The 11,653-nt window shown below is 45.7% G+C and overlaps 1 pseudogene across 1 annotated transcript; it reads right to left on the bottom strand.

The window, feature by feature from the left end:
• Window positions 1-878: 878 nt before the first annotated feature.
• LOC125551502 (CRM-domain containing factor CFM3, chloroplastic/mitochondrial-like) lies at window positions 879-10,712 on the bottom strand (annotated as a pseudogene). The gene is made up of 9 exons (XR_015600999.1): window positions 9,938-10,712; window positions 8,402-8,885; window positions 8,182-8,312; window positions 3,569-3,916; window positions 3,039-3,195; window positions 2,354-2,646; window positions 1,614-1,673; window positions 1,436-1,526; window positions 879-1,358 (listed from the first exon to the last, which is right to left on the bottom strand). The product of XR_015600999.1 is annotated as a CRM-domain containing factor CFM3, chloroplastic/mitochondrial-like (transcript).
• Between the last annotated feature and the right edge of the window lie 941 nt (window positions 10,713-11,653).

The raw sequence follows: 11,653 nt of genomic DNA on the forward strand, positions 1-11,653 counted from the left end.
TCTTCCCCTCTTGGATCTTGGCTATCTTATAGATGTCTTTTTCGCCTTCCTTCGTGTCTAACCGCTGTTAGAGGTCCTCGTATGCCTGACCCTTGCTTCACTCACAGCTCGCCTTGCAGCTTTATTTGCCATCTTACACTTTTCTATATTGTCTACACACCTATCTAGGTATAGGCGTCTGAAACAATCTTTCTTCTCCTTAAAGCCTTATGGACATCATCATTCCACCATCAGGTATCTTCTTCGCTTCTACTTCCCTTGGACATTCCAAACTCCTCTGAGGCCACCTTACGAATGCAAGCCATCATCATATATTGTCTGCATCCCCTCCTTCCTCCCAAGGGCCCTTCTTAATGACCCTCTCCTTGAATGCCTGAGCTTTCACCACTTCGTTCTACCGACTTTGGCATGCTTATCCCGAAAGTCAGCAACCACAAGTTTATGCCGAGGGACAACACTCTCTCCAAGCACAATCTAGACACGCACGCTTGTCTTTCGAGAGAATGAATCAATCTAGCTAGAATGTTGACCACCACTAAAAGTCACTCGATGATATTGCGAATTTTTGCTTTTCATTTGTGACGGGTCAATGGAACCTTTATGCCCAAAACCTTAATTCAAGTAATCATTTATTTGGTAGCACTAAAAGTCACTAGATGATATTGGGTATTTTTGCTTTTCATTTGTGACGGGTCAATGGAATCTTTATGCCCAAACCTTAATTCAAGTCATCATTTATTCAGTACCGCTCAAGGAACTGAGGAACTGACATTCTAACTCTTCTTGAATCATTTTATTTTCTATTCCTTTTTATATTTCTTTAAAACAAGATGAACTAGACCCTCCCGCAAAAAAAAAAACACAAAAAAAAGATGAACTAGACCAAGTGAATACTCATTATTTACTCACTGTACAGGATTGTCTAGCTACATGGCTAGCTCGGTTGGGTGATCCCTGTATGGTGTGATGAGTTTCTAATGTTATCTACTCCCTCTGTCCTAGAATATAAAAACGTTTTTGACACTATGCTAGTGTTAAAAAAAATCTTATATTTTGGGAGGGGGGGAGTAGATCGCTACATCTTCCGTCTGATTCATCCCCTTCTTCTAGCCGGTCGGTCACCGTCAGGACAACCGGAATACAAGTTACGCTTCAAGTCTTCATCGTCAGTCATAGTCTGAATATTCCACACCATTAACTTCATCTTCTTCGTCACAGTCGCCATTATCTTCAGCGGAATCGTCGTCATTGCTATAACTAGACTCACTGTCCTCAATGGCGGTTTCATTTTCATCATCAGCGGTTGCCCTCGCAATTGGGTTGTGAAAGCTCCTGAGATAAGCCTCATCATCCTTGTCCTACATAGAAAAGGGTGGGCGGTTACAGGTTTCAAAGAAACCATTGGCGCATAGTTCGATGGATGAAATAAACTCACCTCTACATCTTCATCCTCGCTTGAATACGCAGAATCTAGTTTAGCATACAGCTCCTCTGTCTCCTCGGTCCTTCACATCTTCTACTTGGACCTGAAAATCGAGAACATTTGTCATCATGACATGCATCTGGAAAATGGTAATTTTGTCACAACTGAATCAGTTGGATACTCTACGTACCAGTTCGGATCTGAGCTGATTCACCCTTCTGTTTAACTTTCCAATGTGACGACTCAAGGCCTGCCACCAAGAGAAAAGAATGATATTAGCCCTCCATTCCAGATTACTTGAAGTTCTAGTTATGTGCCAAGTCAAACTTCTTTAAGTTTGACCAAGCATATAGAAAATATGCTAATATCTACAACATCAAATATACATATATGTATACATATAGACTGTTGTTTTACATGTATAAATATACAGGTATTTATAAATATACTAAAATATATGGACTCGCATGCAATTTTTTCATATAGCTCGTTTTAGAAAATCTTAGATATAGTATATGAACATTCTTAAAATGATGTAGTATATATACTACCACATGATAGTATATGAGACGCAGGTGGTAGGATGAAAATATAAAGTAGATGTTCATATATTTTCTGTAGACTTGGTCAAACTTGAAGAAGTTGGAACTTAGGAGTTAGGACAAAGCTAGAACTTCCAGTAATTTGGAACGGAGGGAATATATCATTTAGGGAAATGAATGAAAGTTTGCTTTACAGAGTTGCTCTAACAGAATCTCTAACAAAATGGGTTTCTTCCTTTTGAGTACCTACTCCCTCTGTAAAGAAATATAAGAGTGTTTAGATCACTAGATCTAAACGCTTTTATATTTCTTTAAAGAGGGAGTACTTTTGTAATGCAGGTTGAGTTTTTAGTAAATGTCCGCAACCATCCAAGAAACAAAACAGGACCTCCATTCTCTGTAGCTCAATGGATCGAGCTAAAGCCTTTCTCTTTGACAAAAGATTCCTTGGTCTCAGCATGGAAGGACGTCTATAGTCCTTCCCACGAAACACAACAATGGCATAGCCTTTGGAGACCTTGTCCACAGAAACTAAAATGCCCCCACTCTCAACTTCAAGTGATAGTGCTGTCCTCTTGACATCTGCAAAAGACTTTGCTTTCACTAGTATTTTCACCAGTTCCCTGTATTTCCAGTGCAAGTGCATATTTTCGATTGTGCCATCAAAAACTCCTCTTCTACCTGAAAGTGGTGAAGGCAATACATAAAACAAAAGAATGTATATGAAGTTGAAACATAATTATAATGACAATCTAAGGAGACTAGATCTCATGGGAATAAAATAAATGAGCAACTAGAGCAAAAGACAATGCCCCTTCCAAAAAAAAAAATCACAGGTAAATGAATGATACTGGAATAAATAAAAAACTCCAGTACTACAGGATCAAAGGAAATAAGTGGCAGTAAACTGGTAAGTACTCCCTCCGTTCACAAATATAAGATGTTTTGGATATTTCAATATGGACTACATGCAGACTAAAATGAGTGAATATACACACTAAAACGTGTCTATATACATCTGATTCAGAAAAAAGTTATAACATCTTATATTTGTAAAAGGGAGTAGATTTTACCAAGGAGCAGAAATGCCTTCATCCTTAGACCAAGTTTCCGAAACATGAACCTCTCTTCATCGGTTATTGTTTCAGGTGGTTTGGTATCTTCAGTTGGCTTCAATGCAGTCTCGACTTTTCCAAGCACTCGTTTAGCTTTTGCTATCCTTTTCTCTGCCTGCATATAAATAAAGTGAATTATTTAAGTTCAAATATCATAAATTGCATCTTCAGTGTAATTCATGTTACGCAACTACGCAAGCATTTGAACCACATTAGCGTGGTTGGGTACATGTAAGATTGCAACTAAAAGGTTGTTCTCTGCACTCTGCAAAAAGAAATATTAAGTTCACTGCAATTTTTCAGGTTATGTTCTTATCGAATATTATTGAATTGTTGTGGTAAGATGGTTTGAATTATACTCATGTGCCCAGCTAAATTAAACAAGAGATTATGATAAGGCAAATAAGAATGTTTTTTTATATGGAAAATGGTTTGTTCACAAGAGAATCTAATAAAGCAATCTCACTATTCAAAGTCTTATCACTTACAAGCGCAAGCTTCCACTCTAACTTCCTTACAAGATCAGCATGCTTTGCAGCTTCTACAGTTCTTGTCATCTTGTCCACATGATTAACGTCCAGTTCATTTCCATATTTAGAGTTAGCTTCAAGGGTCTCTTCAAGAGTACCAGCTACAGTGGATTCTATAAATGCCTCAGTGCTAGAAGTAAATGACAGCTTTGCATTTAACCGTGCTTGCTCCTCATCTTGTAGGGACTTCATTGAACTTTCCCTCTCTAGGAGTGCCTCTTCGAGTTCCGTGGACAAGAAATCTTTCCCTCTGTAGAAGACTACAAAGTCATTGTTCCTTGAAAGCATTACCCCACCTGTTAATTTCTGTGAGTGGACCAGGAAAACATTAGTTAGTTACAAACAGGAGAAACGAAGTGGTGAAAAGATTGATAAAGTTCAAGGCTCTCCCATATCAAACAGAGACTGCACAATTGTATTGGATAAAATATACCCTGCAGGTTCAAATATGCAGGGTATATGTGCTATAGTTGTACACAGGTAAAACGTAGGGGGGGGGGGGGGGGGCAAAAAACCAGGACTGATGTAGAGCAAGCCAGGCTTGAGCCACATCATGTAAAATATGCATGATGTGCCAATGTTGCTTCTATAGTTTTATGATGCATGAGTTCAGTTTGATGAACGCAGTCAATCAGACTATTCTATTCCTTTCCTCTAATTCCAGCTCACCTTACCAAGGTGATCATAATGGCCACCATGTAACACTATTGACCAAAACTATCTCTAGTCCATTCCTCCTGTCCAATAAGCATTGGATTAATACCCGGCGCCACCGCCGCAGGGCCTGCACCCCCTGCCCCCCCGCATCACCGCCGCCGGAGGGGCCGCCGGCTAAGCCCGCACATGCCCCCGAGATGGTGGCGGCAGGGCGTTTCCTCTCTCCGCGGCGTTGCGGCGCAAGAGCTGCGGCCCCTGGTGGATCTGGGTGCACCCATCTCCGGGATGGCGGCTCCATGCGTGGTGGCGGGGGAGGTTCTCGGTGCGTGCTGTGGTGTTGCCATGGTGGGCACACGGCGTATCGGGCCTTCACGTCCTGCTCGCGGCGGCGGTCTTCTCTGGACCAGCCAGATGTGCAAAGGTCTTGGCAGCTTCCTGCGGCGCGGCTGCTTCCGGCTGCGCGACGGCTCCCGGTGGCTTGGCGGCCTCCTAAACGGTGTCTTTTGTGGGTGGCGGCGACGGAAGCTTCGTCGGCGAGCTTCGGGCTCGGTCCCGGCTGCTCCTCCCCGGCGAGTGGGGTGGTGTGGCAACCCCTTCAGGCTTCTTGGAGTGTCGCCTCTGCGCGGTCATCCTGGTGAGCATGGCGGGCGGCAGTGAGGCGGATGCGCCGAGTGGTGGTCCCTGTGTGGAGACGGCACGGTTGCTGTGCAAGGGTGTGTGGGCCAGCGGAGGTGTAGGCCGGCTTTAGTCGGCTGCATGAGGGTGTTCGTCAGGTCTACTCCGAGTGCAAGCTTTGCCTGACTTTGGCCGGCCGTCGGTGGCGGCGTCTACGGGCGTCGTTCCCCTTCTTGAAGGCACCGCCGTGGAGTTCTTCGACCCACTTCATCCTCGGATCTTGTCCTTCAGGCGAAAGCCTAGACCCATCTGTCGAGCAACGACGTCGTCTCAGCGGCGTTTCCCCCTTTGGGGCGTCGCTTTGAAGACCGGTGATCCTACCCCGTGCTTCCCTTGGGCTGGACGTGCACGGCATCACGGTTGGCAGGTGCCCAACCGGTGATGCGAGTGGTTGGCGTTGCGACTTGTGTGGCGACGACGAGGGTTGCCGCTTGTCCTTCTGATGTCGACGGTTCGGTTCGGCAACAAGTGTGCCTATGCTTGTTTCTCACTATGACAGAGAAGTCAGAGCTGCGTGCGGCGGGGCCCGTGCAACAACGATGACTCCATGAGGGTGGTTTGAGCGGATGGTGCTCTCCGGAGGATGCGCTGGGTTAGGTCAGTGCGAGGCATGCAACTTTCTCCTGTGAAGCGCATAAGCAAAATCAGAGTTGCCGATCCTCAACGTCTTCGGTCGATTGTTTGGCTTTGGCTGGCGAGGTCGTCATGTGTCGTTCGTTCTAAGGGGTCTTGACGGGTCATCTACGGCAAAGTCGGAGTCGCCTGCTTGGGGAGAGGTGATGATGATGTGAAAGTGCAACGAATCCCCGGGTGGTTTTGGTAATTCATAACAACATATAGCTCATTGAACTAGTATTCATTCAAGATAAATATTTCAGGATGTTCAATGATTGGCATGGCATGGACTAGAGATGTGGACCCCTCAAAATGATAAGGACAAAGATTGGCAAAAGCTCAAAACTATTCATTTCTATTTAAGTGATCCAAGATCACATTGAGTCCATAGGAAAGCCTATACTATTAAAAGGGGATGAGGTGTTGCTTAATGGTCTACTTGCTCAAGTGCTTAGTGATATTGCTCCAAAACCCTCAGCCACCTTCTCCATCCAAATATGTCCAAACCCTAATTCCAAACTCAGCCCCACCGATTCTTTCTACCCAGAGTCACCGAGTTCATTTGACATAGCCATTGCCAAAAACCCTAACGATTCGGTCACACCGATACGGATCTCGGTCCCACGGAGATGGCCTTGCCAGCGCTCTGTGATCTATTGCATTCGCTTCGGTCCCATCAAGTTTATGCAATCGGTCTCACCGAGTTGGCTTGACAGATTCTCTATTACTTATTGCTTCACTTCGGTCTCACCGAGTTGATGCAATCGGCGCCACCGAGATGATGTTTGCCCTAAGCCCTAGCACATCGGTCCCACCGAGTTGTTACAGTCGGTCCCACCGAGATTCCTAACCTTCATATTTTTGAACAGATCAGTGCCACCGAGTTTCCTAATCGGTGCCACCGAGATGAGTCAAAAGTGTGTAACGGTTGAATTTTGTGCGGAGGCTATATATACCCCTCCACCCCCTTCTCCACTTGTGAGAGAGCCATCAGAACGTACCTACACTTCCACCATCCATTTTCTAAGAGAGAACCACCTACTCATGTGTTGAGATCAAGAGATTCCATTCCAACCTTTTGAACCTTGATTTCTAGTCTTCCCCAAGTTGCTTTCCACTCAAATCCCTTTTCCACCATAGCCAAATCTGTGAGAGAGAGTTAAGTGTTGGGGAGACTATCATTTGAAGTACAAGAGCAAGGAGTTCATCATCTACACACCATCTATTACCTTTTGAAGAGTGGTGTCTCCTAGATTGGTTAGGTGTCACTTGACAGCCTCCGATGTGGTGTGGAGTTGAACCAAGAAGTTTGTAAGGGCAAGGAGATCGCCTACTTCGTGAAGATCTACCCGAGTGAGGCAAGTCCTTCGTGGGCGATGGCCATGGTGGGATAGACAAGGTTGCTTCTCCGTGGACCCTTCGTGGGTGGAGCCCTCCGTGGACTCGTGCAACCGTTACCTTTCGTGGGTTGAAATCTCCATCAACGTGGACGTACGATAGCACCACCTATCGGAACCACGCCAAAAATCTCCGTGTCTCTGTTGCGTTTTCCTTCTCCAAATCCTTCACTTTACCTTCATATGCAATGTTTTACATTCCGCTGCTATACTCTTAGAATTGCATGTGTAGGTTGATTGCTTGACTTGTGCTAATTGCTAAAATCTGCCCACAACTAAAATTGGGAAAATAATAGATTTTTATTTGGTCAAGTAGTCTAATCACCCCCCTCCCTCTAGACATACTTTCGATCCTACACGATGACAACACATGCAGCCTCGACGGTGTCCTCTTCTCGGCGGTGTGTGTGGTCTTGTTGGTGCCAGGTCGGCCGGGTGCCCTTTCTTGAGGGCGTGCTGTAACGGTTTTCGCCTGGGTTTCCGTAAATTAACCGGGCAACTCTATTCTACCTTTTCTAATGAATCGGGCCCTAAGGGACCGCGTTTCAAAAAAAATATCCAGATATCAATTGTAAGGTTCAATGAGAGTCTCTCAACGGCATCTGCTATGAATACCAATCTAGAGCTGAAGAGCTACTTGGTACGTGACCAAATTTACAGTCTTAAGCAAATGCACAAAAACTGAAATAATACCATAGAACAGAAACTTTATCACACAAGATTGAAAAGGAAATGACAATCTTGGAGCAATAGCTTACATAACTTTAAGTAAAGAGTGGTATCATTTTTACGTGACAAACCTAAACAGTTACATGCATATTAGTGGTAAAGCTTTAAAATGTTGATTGTGTGCTTTCTAGGCTATCTATTTTGGACTGGAAATGGTAATACTTTGATCCCAGACTGGATTGTTCTTATTCATTAATGCCTTCTCCAAAATCTATGTATTCTCGAACATTTTATGGCATGGCAGCCTAGGTCAGCACATATATAGCAGGACATATTCAGATAGGAAAATTGATAGATGAATTACAAAGTTCAAGGTGCACAAAATGAGTATAATATCTGTGAAAAAAGGTCTAGCAGTGTTTCATTTGCACAAAAAATATGTACTTTGGTGTTTCCAGTACCAATGAATACATTTCTAACTAAGCTCAAAAGGCTTTCCATAAGTATGGAGTACAAAAACTGATGTATTTTTTTTAATGAAAGAGAGTCTATATTTACTTTGATATCTTCAGCCATCCTCTCACTGGTAATAAGTTGCACTCCTCTCTTCAAAGCAATTTTTGCAATGGAACTTCTCTCCCATAACTTCACCATAGCAGCTGCTAATCCTTGGAGTTGTCTGCTTCGCCCTAACATTCATCAGAAAGGGGAAACATCACCAAATGATAGTAGAACTAGAGGAAGAAAAATTAGAAGCTAACTAAAACAACAAAGGTACCGAGAGCAAAGTGAGGAGGCAGTCCCCGACCAAGACGCCGCAAATTTGTAGTGTCCTTTCGGCTGAGTGACCGCCGTACTCCATATGGCAGAACTCTGAAAGGGGGTTTGTAACCAGGTACAGTTGCGGGAAGCAAATCTGCATCTACTGGTAATGGATTGGATCCAGGCCAGTCACTGTATCTAGGGCCAAGCTCATCCAACAACCTGTCAATTTCTTCTTCATATTTGATTTCTGGAACTGTTTCAATTGTTTCCTCTTTCTCAGTATTAGATACCAAGCCTCCATTGCTATCTTGCATGCTATTAACTTTCCCGTTAGGTAGCGAGGAAGGGGTAGGAGGCCCTTTTATTGAGGACTTCATACCAACATCCTGCCAAGTCCTATTTGTTCCCTTAGTGGTCTCAGGTACGTCATAGGCTACTCCCCTGTACAGAGAAACAGAAGTTCCTGACCTCCATATTACCAATCCCCCTGTTTTTCTCTAATTAGGATCAAACAAAAGAAAACAGTTATTGCATTGGCAAGAACTACAACCCTAAAAATGTATTCACCAGAACTAGTAGGCCATGTGTAGAGATAATAAGTGAAGTTTTAGGCAAACTGTGGCACGAAGAAAACTAATCAACATACTGAATAAACATATACTGCCTTCTCTATTTGCACTTGTTAACAGGTCCTAATTGACCATTCATTTGGTAAATCTTCTGGTAGTGAAATAACTGATTTTCTGTGCAATGAATTATTGGAGTTATATTATTGCACCAAAAGGAAAATATTTAATATCATGTCTTGATTTGGACATAAACCAAACTCGACTATGAACTAGATAGCTAGCTTTTAACTCAGTTTAGTTCTACAAGTGATATCACTCTAAGCTCAAGATTCAGGAAGTTTGGAAGCTTCTGCACGATTCTGGCAAAGAACAATTATTGTGCCCTAAAACTGCTGTGATCGTTAAGTTACTAATTATGCCTTTTCTGAATAACATTCTTAATCATTTTCAGTATTAAATAAGTTTTCCCTACCGATTTTTCTCAACCAGGCTAGTATTTAACAAAGTTCTGGGACAGAAGTAAAATAAGTGAATAACAGTATCAATAACAAACACATCACAGGAATCAATAATGATAATCACTCTAAATATCCCGATACTAATTTGTCTTAGAAATGGCCTTTAAAGGATAGCTAGCACAACTAAGTAGTACTCCTATTACTTAGGGACAACTGCCGAGTGAAACACATACAAGATTCCAAGTCACATTTTGCAGCTAAACCTACAGCTCAAGTTTCGAACCAACACAGTTCAAAATACACACAACATTGTTAAGAATTCTACCAACAATCCCATCCTAAAACTAATTCACCTTGCAGTGTTACAAGCAGCAACCCGCCTCAAGCATGAATGAACTATTAAATTGGTAAGAACAGTACCAGCAATCCAGCATTTCCACCAATACGAAACTAAACTAAACTACTGGAGTACCAAAGAAGCTTGATGCAAGCTAAGAGATTCCGTAAAAATCCAATACACACCTCTAGTATCTCGTGGAAGAGGCGCATGTTGAGCGCAGGTGTGCCGTTGACCTTGATCCTGACCACCTCATCCGTCCTCCACTTCTCCTTGATTTTTGCCACGATTTCCCGCGTCACCCCAGCGCCGCCCACCTGGGTTTTGGACTTGATCCTCATCGCCGCGTGCCGAAGGCGCCTAAGCTCGGGTTCAGGGAGCGTAAGCTCCGCCATCCACGCCGGCGACCTCGCGGCCCGCGCAGCCGCCTCGGGCGGTGGCATCGGCCGCTCCCACGGGAACCGCGCGTCCACGAGCGAGGACTCCGCGTCATTGTCGAATCCCCCGCGCGCGTTGGGAAGCACACCATCGTCCGCGCGGAACACGTCCTCCACGGAGCCCCGCCGCGGGTGCTGAGAGACGGTGGAGTGGGCGGTTTGGGCCTCGGGTGAATAGCCCGCGCGCTTGAGGCGGCGGAGAATGAGAGACATGGTGGAGCGTCCGGAATGGCGGCTAGTTCCTACGGCGTCCTCGTCGTCGGAGTCGGAGGTGGGGGAGGGCTCCGGGCGGAGGTCGAGAGCAGGGGCAGGCGGTCGGAGGCCGCGGCGGGGGCGGGACCAGGCGGAGAACCATGGGTACTGAGCGCAGAAGGAGGACGAAAGAGGGTTGGAGGAGAGGAGGAGGTAATGGAGGCGAGGCGGGTGGTGGAGGTGGAGAGCGGGGGAGAAGGCCATGGATGGAGGTGTGGTGGATGTGGGGAGTGTGGATTGTACAGGAAGGGTTTAGGCCAACTCCAACGCGCGGGTCCGGCGGCGTCCGTTTGGGGACAAACTGACGGAACACGCCGCCCAACGCGCGGGATCAAACTAAGTATTATTTGATAAATCTGGCCCTTGTTAAAACTAATGTCATGTCTGGCCCTTTGACCAAACTATTTGCAAATCTGGCCCCTGAGGTCGGCGCCAAGGAGGATAACACCGAACTTGTGCAGGACGGCGCCAAGACATTGCTGCAGTCAGATGCTCTGAGGGGTCGGCTCCAAGGAGCTCGGCGCCGACCTTGCTTCGGCGCATGATTCTACTGACGCCGACCTGTACAGGTTCGGCTCCATCCTCTTTGACGTCGATCTCAGGGGTCAGATTTGCACATAGGTTAGCCAAGGGGTCAGATGTGGTATTAGTTTCAGCAAAGGGTCAGATTTGTCAAATAATACGCCCGTTGTCTGTTTTTGTCCGCTTTCAACCCATTTCGGCCTAAAGTTGGACCGCGTTTGTGGCCGAACGGATACGTGCGGACGGGCGCGGCACGCCCAGTCCTCCATGGCCCATCCGTCAGGGACACAACCACTTTTCTCTTCCCCTTCTTTTCCCTCTTCCCTTCGCCCTCCACCATCACCACTGCCACCCCCGTTCCCAGCCGTGCTGCCTTCCAACAAGGCCGTCCGCCCCACAACCACGCCATGTCATAGCCGCCCCACGCCCGCGTTTCGGTAGTTTTTCCCGGCGTTCGTGGTTCCTTGTTGCCGATGGGAGAGAAGCTACGGGTACCGTCACCGGTCGTCGACCCCAACAACTTCCGGTAGGCATTGCATTGCCGCAGCGCGCCCACCCCATCAACACCAACCTTGCTTCGCTTCATCGACTTGCTCTTTCCGACCGCCTCTCCACCACGACCGCAAGGTATTCGACCCGTTACTCACAAGGTATCATGGATAGAGGGGATTAGTTATTCTTTCACAACTT

The sequence above is a fragment of the Triticum urartu genome, chromosome 4A (assembly GCF_056163025.1).
Source record: "Triticum urartu cultivar PI428250 chromosome 4A, HENAU_Tu73, whole genome shotgun sequence".
In the NCBI taxonomy this organism is placed as follows: domain Eukaryota; kingdom Viridiplantae; phylum Streptophyta; class Magnoliopsida; order Poales; family Poaceae; genus Triticum; species Triticum urartu.